Source organism: Paralichthys olivaceus, chromosome 3 (genome assembly GCF_024713975.1).
Source record: "Paralichthys olivaceus isolate ysfri-2021 chromosome 3, ASM2471397v2, whole genome shotgun sequence".
NCBI lineage: Eukaryota > Metazoa > Chordata > Actinopteri > Pleuronectiformes > Paralichthyidae > Paralichthys > Paralichthys olivaceus.
The window spans coordinates 24,730,734-24,742,668 of NC_091095.1; positions in this window are offsets into that span (position 1 = coordinate 24,730,734).

The window sequence follows — 11,935 nt, forward strand, 5'->3', positions numbered from 1 at the left end:
TGTAAAGGAAATTCCAGAGCAGCATTCTGCAGCACAGGACCCACACTCAGGCAAACACTTGACCATTCAAATCATTTCAAATAGATGGTTAAATAATGATGATACAAAACATTTCTACCACACAATGACACACACTCACAGCTGCGGAGATGCAGGCTAAATCCATATATAAATAGTTTACATACTTTTTCTCTCGCCATATAAAGGTTTGGTTTATATTAGTTTTAATCCCCATCCATACTAAAACACCTGAAAACACATATCATCTGACCACTCAGGCACACGTGGGCATGCACGTGCTGGTGTACACATATTGCTCATGTAAGCAGTTGTATCTCTGTTAAATGCAAAACAGCTGTTAGCAAAGACAACCGGTTCAGAAACACTTCTACACTGGAAGTCAGTCTAATGCAGCTTGCTTTCTTCAGGAGGGTCATGTGATAAGGATCAGACAAAATCGGCGAAAGCTACGTTGTGACTGAAAGTGAATGTCTACATAATTGTTTTAAAAACATCTCCATTTCTGCCCATCCAGACTAAAACGCTGTGCCAGAGTTTCCAAACTAAAACGAGTCCAGCAGCATTTACAAACCTCTGTGTTTTAGCAGCTTTTAATAGTAACTGGTCTTTGTTAATATAAAGCTTTTCTAGACTTGATTTTTTTTTGTCATTTACCCATTGCACACAGATTCATACAGTGCATCTATGTGCTGTACTTTATTTTTCCTACGAAAACGCCCCCTGTTGGGGATCAGCATCTTGCCCATGACCCTTCGGCATGCGGAGCAGGGGAGGACTGGCTTGAACTGCCGTCTGTCTGGTGAGAAGTCAACCCACTCTATCCCCTGAGCCACAGTCTCCATGGAGTAGTGTGGATCCCGGATGCATCTCTGGCAGAGTTAATGTTTTTTAAAAACAAAAACATAGCAGAATGGATGTAACCCAGAGAGGTACAGCAGGATTGTGAAAATTAGTTAATGACAACATTACAACCAGATTCACTCTTACTCTCTTTCCATTAGGACTGGCTTTAGAAAACCAACAAATCCAGCAAGACGATGATACAAAGTTCACAGCCCAAGCACATTGGGTCCATCACAGTTTACAAGAGAGCAAAAAAAATGGCCGGTGCAGAAGGAAGAAGAAGTGGCCAGTGGCCCCAGTTCTGTGAGAGGCTCTCATGTGGACAGTTCATGTGGACAGTAAACAAGGACAAATGCCAAAAACTTTACACAAGCACTGCATGTGCACACTGTGCAGTATGCATCATTCACCTCTCATTATAAGTTCACTCACTGACCCACACCATTGGTCCTTACAGTTCATTCTGCAAACTCTGCAGCTCTGCACTCAGTGTTCACTTTCACGAGGAAGACATCCTTCACAAATATAAATTAGAATAAGAAGCAGGCTGAGTGAGACACAGAGTCTATGTACTAAACACAATGATGGAAATCTAACTGACAAACTGGATCTACCCAAGAGATATATTTGTAAGATCTCTTGTTGCTTCTGTGCATTTTTAAATATGTGATGCAACACAGTTTTTATATACAAGTCGGCATAATGTCGTATTTAAGTTATTTGAATTTTAACATTTATGTATTTCTCTTTTGATGTTTTTTTTGTATTCACTATTCCATGTCAATTTGATTTACTCAAATTACACAGAAGATTTTGTCTGATGTAAAATAAATATCCTTAGTACTTTTGCTATTTACAAACCAGAAATCCTGTAAAGCCAGAGTGTGCAAAAAGAATATTAAGATTCATTGGCATCCCCCTTTTTCCATGCTACCAAATAAAAAAAGGAAAAGCATACTATTTTTAGCAGACAGGTTCCTGCAATCACAAGGAGGGAGAGTGATCACGGCCAGAGTGCAGATCAGGCCTGTGTGCAACAAGGCCTGATGGGTTATTGTGAGGGAAAGATATTTGTGAAATTACAATGTTCAAGGGTCACATGTACATCTTTCTGAAGGAAGACAAGAGACTTAAGGTTTCTCCTCTGACATGCAAAGTTAAGAGAGTAAGCAAAAATGCACCCGAGAGTATTTTGAGCAGTGAGGCATGCTGTTAGATCAAAGCAAAATCTGTTTCAGTCCTGTCAAATGACTGATGACAAAGCTTACACTCAATTCTTCATGGGGAAGATTTGGGCAGAGAGTGGCTTTGCTTAACTCAGTCGAGAGCCTGAGGACTTTTCCTTTTCATGTTTTCAGATGAGGTTGACATCAGCTTTTTCATTTTTCTAAATGATCACTGCAAAAAATGTCATCATCTAAAACTGCAGTCTAAACTCCTGCTCTCAATAGTTGAGGATCAGGCTTCGTATATCAAGCCAAAGGCACGGAGCACTGACACCTGCAGGGATGTGTGAGTTAACAGGCAGATGTCTGGTGGAAGGTTACACTGACCATCATTTAGAGTGGTAAAAAGGGCCTGTACACTGGAGTACACAAAAAGCACAAAGTGGCGTGAGAAACAATTTGGCCTTTTGGATTCTGTTCTGATTTAATTGTATAACCTTTTTTTTGTTCAGTTCGGAATCTAAATGTTTTTGGGAAGACTATTCATGCCTCTGAGGCATTAAGGTTTCAGGTTGTCCGTCTGTCCCACAAAACTTCTTCAAGTCTCGTACAAATAATCATTTGGACTTTGGATGTTGGGGGGGGGGGGGGATTAACTAGGCCTTACTTGATGGCCTGACAAGTTTTTACTAATTTTCCAAGAAGCCTCTTGAAAGATTGAAGAGAAAATCCCCAACACTAAACATTATTCATACTATTTAGTAGGGTATATTTTTCTTGATTGAGCTTCACTAATAACATCAGATGCTGTGCTTTAAGTTGTCGGGCAACCCTACCAACCCTGCCAGGCCATGTCCTATATTGAATCACACTGTCATTTATAAGACATTTGGTTTTGCTGAGAAAGATGACCCACAACAATTTAAATGGCAAATGTTTTACAGTCTAAAGTTTAGTTTGAGGACTTTATTTACTGTTTTTACCAGCTCTGTCAGTAATTTACTGCTCCTCTCTGTGCCTCAAACATTCACACTGTGCGGTGCCAACATAATGAGCCAAACCGAGCACGCCCCACCTTCTCCTCAGGCTCTCCACACGTTGTTTAGGTTTACAAATTCTGTTGTTTTTACTGAGTCTGAGTTTACAGATCCGTCCGATGACACGGTTTGTTTGTGTGAGTGTCCGTGTGCAGCTTGACTGAGAGAGGAAGACAGCAAGCAGAGTCAGGACGGGCTGAATGAATGAATGCATGCAGAGCTATGAAGAAAGAATTCTCTCACTAAAGAAAATAATCAATCACAATGTTACGAGCAGTGTCGATATTGCGGCGACATATTTACAACTTAATGAAAGGAATCAGAGACTCAAGCACAGAATACAAGCCTCATTTTTAATTGTATTACTGCATGTCTGTTTGAATCCTTGTGAGGTAACTGCTTCAATGTTCTAAAGCTACATAGTTAGTTCAGTGTAGATGGTGGAGAGCAAATGTATAATTGTCTGTGTCTCAGCTTTGAACCCTTACACCAGAGGCCACTAATAGGATGTGGCCTGTATCCGGACCTCGACCTATAAATAATAAATCACTAATGATGGTCAAAGTTTCTTAGAGCATTTTTATTTGAATGGGTTCAGCTTTTCTAACCTCTACAGCACTGGGTTAGCAGACCAGCAAACTAAGGGACCAATTGCATGCATTGTATATCCTTGTGTGATCCCACTCAGCCAATGATATTGGAGAATTGTGATGAGCATTATGACCCATAGGCTGTATGTTTTGCTCCGCCTCCTCCAGGATAATTCTGCCGTGGAAACTTAGTGATCACGTTTGTCCCGGCTCAAACTCATCCTTTAAAGCAGTTGATTATATAAAAGAATTGCAAAGCTTATTTATGATCCCAACAGAGCACACATTCTCACTGACTCCACTGTTCTGTGTGTGTGTGTGTGTGTGTGTGTGTGTGTGTGTGTGTGTGTGTGTGTGTGTGTGTGTGTGTGTGTGTGTCTCTCTCTCTCTCTCTCGCTCTCTCAGCTGACATCTTTGACTCACTACAGCATAAAGTTGATTTGTTTGTCGCCACATGCGTAAACTCAGTTTGGGGTAAAGACAACACAATTTATAAACTTAGTAAATGCACACTCTGTTTGACTTGATGTGGTTGGTACAGAGAGGAGCAGTAAATGACTGACAGAGCCACTAAAAAATAAAAAAAAATTTCACTGTCCATACATGTATGAAAAGACCCCAAATTAACACAGTAACTGGGCATAGTGGAGCTGTGCATGGCTCCCTGGTGTCTGCCCCGGACCTGGTGGCGCTGTGGCCCAGATGTGTGGCTTCCCCCCTGGTGTGGAGCTGCCCGTGGTCTCTGCGTCAGTAGCCAGGGACTATTTTTGTTTATTTCTCATACGTCATATTGTCATCGCGATATTAAAGAATGTTATCGCACGTTTTCCTAATATCGTCCAGCCCTAATGCATGATGAATAAACACATTTCCAATGATTGTCACCAGAATGATCTCAAATCTATGCAGACACAGACACAACCCTCAACAAGCCCCTTTATAATCTGCTTTACTTAAGTGAGTGGTATTCAAAGTGCACAGTTCATAAATCACTGTAATGTGCACAAGGGGGAAAGAGATGAAGAGCAAATAGTTTGTGCTCTCTGGACACTGTTTTACAGTTAAGTGGATGTTGGACAGATGCCACAGGAATTATGTTTGCCCTGAGTCAGGTCATTTCAGTTCAGGTCTGTGTGATGCTAAGCTCTGGGCTTACTCAATCATTAGTCCAATGGGCACTGGAGGGCCACCGAAGGGGATTATGACAGAATTGATACTGGAGTGTGTGGGTGAGCGTAGACGTTTGTATAAATCCATCCTGTGTCTCTGTATGAGGACGGGAGTAAGGCTGGATATGTATGTGCACTAACTGCACAACTGGCCTTTTTGTAAGTGTGATGTATGTCAGATGTTAAGGCATGAACTGTTAAATTCACTGGCTAATGATGTAACAGCAATCCAACCACTACAATCGTTGTTTTGTATGATATGATCTGTACCCTACAAAACCACAGATAATCACATTACAACTACACAGCAATACTTCACATTTATATACTGCAAATCTTAAGTAATACTTAAATCTGCATTAAAATATATTGTCTATATCATTTGAAAGGGTCGCTCATAGTGACAAACCAAGTGACTATCATCCACTTCTTCTGTTCCCCTCAGCTCTACAGAGCACTTTAGTGTATTTTCAATGTTTTGGTTTTACAACCCACAACTTTACTGCTTTGGTTCAGTCTCACTGCTCCCTTTAGGTTTATGTACATCAGCAGCAGGGGGGCTTTTATTAGTTGTTGAAGTTCTGGCTACTTTATACAGTATATCTGCAACTGAAACAAAAGAACTTCAAAAAAAGTTTCAGTAGGGTAGGCTCAGTGATGCATTTGAAAAAAACATTAGATTAGTTATTCAGTTATCAAAAGAGGATCATGTAGGTTAGATGTGTTAAATGTGAATGCTTCTGAAATACTGTTTTTCCTACTTTCCCATTTCTAGCCCTGCTTCCCTGAACTTATAAAATAAACAACATCCTTTTTTTTTTTTTTTAAACATGAATAATGTGCTATTTTCAAGGGGTAGTGAGCAGTTGGACCCGAATGCAGGAGGCACCAGTTAAAGTGAAACATCTCTCTGAGTTAAAACACTGACATGCATCTCCAGCATGAAAAGGTAATAAAAGAAAAAAAGAGGGTCCAGAAAACAAAGCCCAAATAATCAATACACTGAGAAACACAAGCAACCCAGAAATGGGTGGAACACACGACTGAAGTGAAACAAGACGAACTGAAAAAGACAAAGGAAAGCACAGAGACTATAAACACATGGGTAATTTAACGCAGGTGAAGGACACCATCACACAGGCAGGAAGCACAAGGAGCAAAATAAAAACAACAGGAAACAGAGATCTCAGAATGAACAACAAATCACAAAACAATGATAAACACAAGTAACCGGGTAATAGTCTATAAAAGACTAAGGAGTCTATAAAGGAGAAAAATCTGAATCAAAACAGTGTTTTCAAAACTTTCAATGTCTTCCATAGTTTAGATCAAAGTTCAAGGCCAGAATCATGACAGCTGTTAAATCTGGATAATCATCAAAAATATTGTTTTGTCTGAATATAACCTGATTATTGCAAACAGTCACAGAAGTTAAAACATGAGAATAAAAGTAAATCACTTTTTCATGTTTAATAAATTGTCTTGCCACCACCTTTGAAATAACAGGGGGGATTGAAGAAATAACAATAATAATACAATTTCCCTTTCTCTGATATTTGTCCATAGAGAGCAACAAAGACAAAAAACAGAAAACTAAATTACTGAAAAGTTCAGCCTTGTACATATTTTTTTTCTATTCTATATTTTCTTTCATCTATTCTATCATATGATGTGTATTATGGTTTGATATAAAGATTTATTGCAATTGTTTGTTCTTTTAACACTAAAACATGGGAAAAATATATAGACAAAAAAAAATCCTGCACACAACTTGTAAAACAAAATGTGTGTCTGTGTGGCTACTTTTGAGGCCAAATACAAGGAGTTGAATCTGCTTGGAGAAGGAGGATTTTGTTCCGTGTTTGCTGGTTACCACAAAGCAGATACACACAGAGATAGACTGGTCAGAAAGTGTGAACCAAACTTGGGTTTATTGTCTCGAGGTTGCAATCAAGCACATTCCAGTAAGTCAATTTCTTCTGCAAACAGGAGACCAACATGACAACTCTGCTGTATATATATCACGACACGGGATGAACAATTGTTCACTACAGGGCTTCTCTCCATCATCCCACACTTTGTTGTGATGTTTCTGTGCCTAAATGGGCAGAAGCTTCCTGCGGAGGTGGCCACAGTGTTGAAACTCGCAGCTGGAACAAATTGTGTAGGAGGCCAAGGTAAACCGCTGAAGGCTCTTTCAATGTGCATGTGTATAATTAAAGCCTTTTCCATGAGAGGAATGAACTGCAACTTAACTGTAGCCACTGCTACAGGTCCTTTGTTGCCAATTCAGTTCAATTTCCTTTGTGTTGCGCCGAATCACAACATTTGTTATGTCAAGGCACTTACAGCGTAAGGTCGAGACCTCCAAAATTTATAAAGAAGCTCAAGTGTCCCAAGGGTTTGCCTGATTGATTTTTTTGCATTGAGGTTCTGCATTAAGGTTTGAGCAATGGAACAAACGTATCATCTATCTGCAAAGTCCGTCGTTGATTTTTATTTTTGGGCAATAGGGCAATATTATTTTGCTGATATAATGGTCTGCCTCCTCGAGAAATTTTTCAACTGTATAAATAATGAACCTACTTACGATATATTATGTTAGTTGAATGAAATGAAATGACATATTATTTGTACAGTCCATATTCACAAATCACCTTATGTCCTTGAGGGCTTAACAGGTTGCGACATCCTCTGCCCTTAACCCTCAACAAGAGTAAGGAAAACCCTATTAACAGGGGAAAAGAATGTAGAAACCTCACAGAGAGGGATGTGAGGGATCCCTCTCCCAGGACGGACAGAAGTGCAATAGATGCCACGTACTTTAAGTGACTGTCAGTCAGGATGAACTGAATGAATCAATGAATGAATATCTCTCTCTCTCTCACTCGTGCTAACACCTAGACACACCGACTCAGCTGACGACTCTGCTCCCTCTCTTTCTCTCTCTCTATCTCTCTTCCCACTCGCACCAGCACACACATAAACACTGTCATCGGATGAATCTGTAAACTCATTTGTGAACTCATTGTAGACTCATTTCATCATCATTTAGTCTTCACGAACACAAATGAGGGTGGTCATGTTTGAATCTTTTACCGCACTACAGGTTTACAAAGACGGTAAACTCGTTAATTTAGATCTTAATGACTTGCTCATTCAGTCCGATTTAAATAATCCAAATAAATAATCTAGATAGGCGATTTTGTATTCTTCTTTTCAACACAGTCTTCTCTGCTGACACGCAGGGGTGCACAACAGTATCAGCGATTCAGTTAAGGTCTGATACTGTTCAATTAAACACAAGTTCCTGAGCTAACAGTTAGCTGCCAGCTGATATTACATACATTGTAAATCAATTAAATATAAATTCAGGGATTGGCACAATAGTTATAAATTCATTGAACAAATAGATCATTTGCATACATTTTATTGTCCAAACCTAATTCTAAAAGGACTGGGTTTATATTATTAATCTTATAGCAGTTGTACAATGCAATGTCTTTCTTAAGAGTTTTCCAAATTGCACACCAGCAATATTTTTCAGTCCTAAAGTAGAGAAAAAATATCAAAAAAATTGCCTAATGATTAACTTTAGATCTGGCATGACAAGATATGTAAAAAAAAAAAAAAAAAAAAAAAAAAAAAATATATATATATAAATATAAATATTAACCAGGAAGACAATACTTCATATTGATGGCATTATTATATATGCTATATTTAGGTTTTGATTAGTTTTATTGTCATGTTGCATGCACAGTAAATTACACACAATTGAAATTTACCTTGCTCTTCCTCGGATCACACACACACACAACACATGCATTATAGAGGGAGAGCAGGGCAGCCATTATACGGCACCCATAGAGCAGTTGGGGCTTCGGTGCCTTGCTCAGGTACACCTCGACAGCTCTGGAGGCGAGCTGGCAGCTCACCATCTACCAGTTTGCTTGCTTGGTCCAGAGGGGGACTTGAACCGGTGACCCTCCGGTTCCCAGGACGCTCGAAATGGCATAAAGTTTTAAGCCTAAATGTTTTGTGATATCCTCCTCTGGACGTTTGCGGGGTAGCATCGCTACTTCCAGTCACGGACATTAAGGCTAAAAACATGGTGTAAATGACGCTGTTTCAAGTGGAATTTGAATGTTTACAGACACTTGAATGACACGACAGGAGCAGTATGGAGGCATTTTATGTTTGAAGAAGTGGCCATTTACTTCAATTGTATTGGATTTGGCTGCAACACTGTTTACCCCTGAAACTTCAGAAGTGTTTTGTGGACTCAAACACTTCACCCACCCCTCAATCAGAGATAGTGGTGAGTAGATAATGAGTGATTGTTCATTTTTCGGTGAACTATACCTTTAATAACTGCTTTTGATCCTACTCTTTTCCATTTGCATGCTGAAGTGTCCTTGGGCAAGATACTGAACCCTGAATTGCACCTCATAGAAAAAGTGGTAACCATAAATGCACAGTATGAATGTGTCCGTAAATGGGTGAATGTAAAAATTTACTGTAAAGTTCTTTGAGTGTTCTTCAAGACTAGAAAAGTGCTTTATAAATACAGAGCATTCGTTTACTGTTACAGTTGAGTTGTAAAGGCTATAAATGTTATTTTAACTTCATCACTTTCTTAGCAAATATTTCTACAAATAAAATATATCAGCATCATATGTAATAGATACTTATCTGCCTTCTATATGTGCTGAAATGTCATTAATTCTAAACAAATTGTGTTTATCTAATCTTATCCTGCAATGGGCTTCTTGACTCTCCCTTGCTCTGAGTGTCTAGCAGGCGGCAAGTCACTGATTGCATAATGAGCTGTGTGTGTGTCTTTGTGTGTATGTGTGTGTGTGTGTGTGTGTGAAACCAAACACGCACCCTCTCCAGTAATCAAGTTCCCTCTGTTCTAGTGCAGGCAACATCCAGTCATAATTAACCAAAATGTTTCATAACACCACTGATACAGAAATACATCACATGTCCATTAGCTTTATAGTTATATATGTTTTGGGTTGTACGATTACTTTCAAATACTGAGATGAGAGAATGAACATCACTCTACAGTCTGTGTGGCAACAGTAGAGCTGGAGTCAGGTCGTGATTAACATTATTAATCACTGTCTGAAAAAAGTAAGGCAAACAGTTATTACAGAAAACCCTTGTCAGCCCCCCCTGTAGACCCCATAAGTCTTATTATGAAAGTATTTTGACAGACTCATACTAGCTGGTTTCCCCTGCTTATACAAACTTAGGCCCAATCCCATTTCCCCCCTTCCACCTACCCCTACCTCTTGTTCTGGAGGGTTATCTTGCCTTGTGAAACGGAATTACAAGTGGTAGTGGTTGAAATCTTTGCATCACCCGACATGCTATCAGTAGCCATTGATGTAAATAGACGCGACAAAACGTTTTGCCGGACATTTCCAACATGCCGTCTTCAGCTGTGGTGATCTCTGTTGCGTGGGCATTCTTTTGCAGTTGTCCAAAGCACATTGAAGAAATGTTCGAAAAGAAGGCGTTTTCAATGCCTGGGACTGCTGGTGGATTAGTTTATGGTGAGTAGGATCGACTGCAAACACCTTTTGTTGTATTTACCCCAGCTACACAACATGCTAAACTAGCAGGTAACGGTATAGCGTTAGTAATTCTGTTGATGTTGGATGAATCAATTAGTGATACACACATAATCAGTTTACTTTATTTAATTGTGTGGCGATTGTGTGATGATCTGTGTGCAGGTCTGATGTGATAGAATACTGTAATCATGCACTGTTTTGTGGCGCTATTAACATGTTTGTGCCATATGCGTTTGTCTATTAGGAAGCCCTGCATTCAATAAGGTTATCAGTGCAATAGACGGCAGCCATATCAATTGCAAAGGACTTTATTCCATTAATATGCAGGCAATATGTGACTTCAGTGGAAGATTCCTTGACATCTTTGTTTGTTACCAGGGGTCAGTTAATGACACTCGCATCATGAAAAATAGAAGTGGGAAGGTACCGTTTGTACAGGGCAAAACGGTACCCTCCCACAGGTTACATCCTTCTGGGTGATGGTTGATGTTGGCTATCCCTGTTTGGACAGTTTGGACTCACCAATTTGTCTCATACTGTCCAAAGGTTACTAGCAGAGGTCTGTAGGCAACCCTGCCAGGATACATTGTTAGTAGAGGAGCAGTTAAGTGCGGTAACCTCGCTGCTATATGCTAGTTAAATTAGGTGCATCGTGTGTCCTCAAACAGGGGGGATGTAGAGTTGTGACGTTCACGAACGCACCAAATCTTTTGACTGGCTCATTAACATGAACGATGGGAACCGAGTCGCGTTTGGTTGGGAGCCGTTCTTTTTTTTTTCTTTCTCCCTGAGTTCACACTTATGGTTCACAGTTGCTCACACAAGCTCCTCCACTGAGTGAGACGGAGAGAGCATGGGGAGGAGCGCTTATTTTTTCATATGCATTGCATATGAAATAATAAGTGCAACAAGTTGTGCACGCTCCCTTCACGTGTATGCCTCAGTGAAAAACAAAGAGGAAAAAAAAAGCGAGTGCATCTGAGTCGGCAGTGCAGTGAACAGCAGCCTGAAAGAGGGGGAGGACCATCCGTCGTCGTTCTGCAAAATGAGCCAAAGAAAAGGGAGCAGCATTTGGATGCACTTTTCGCTTGAGGCAGACAGTAAGGCTAAGTGCAATATTTGCCAGAAGATCATTTCATTTGAGTCTGGCTCCACAAATAATTTGCACAGGCATTTTAAAACTCAACACCCCACTGTTAAAATCTCAGAGGTGAAGAGAGAGCATGATTCTGACGATGAAGTGGAGAGTGCCAGTACTTCTGCCTCCACATCAGGCAGACGTAGGTGTTGCATGAGTAACATAAGTCAAAGTAGTTTTATGCTAATACACACACTTTATACAAAGGGTAACTGGTGATCTCACTGTCAACTCAGAGGGATATGGCAGTGGAATATTTACAATGAATCCATATCAGACTTCAAAATCTTGTCCACGTGTCAAATGAAGCCATAATCAATATTTCAGAATAATTCAAACTCAAATATTGGTGGGAAATCTGAGATCAAAATTATTCTGGTCCA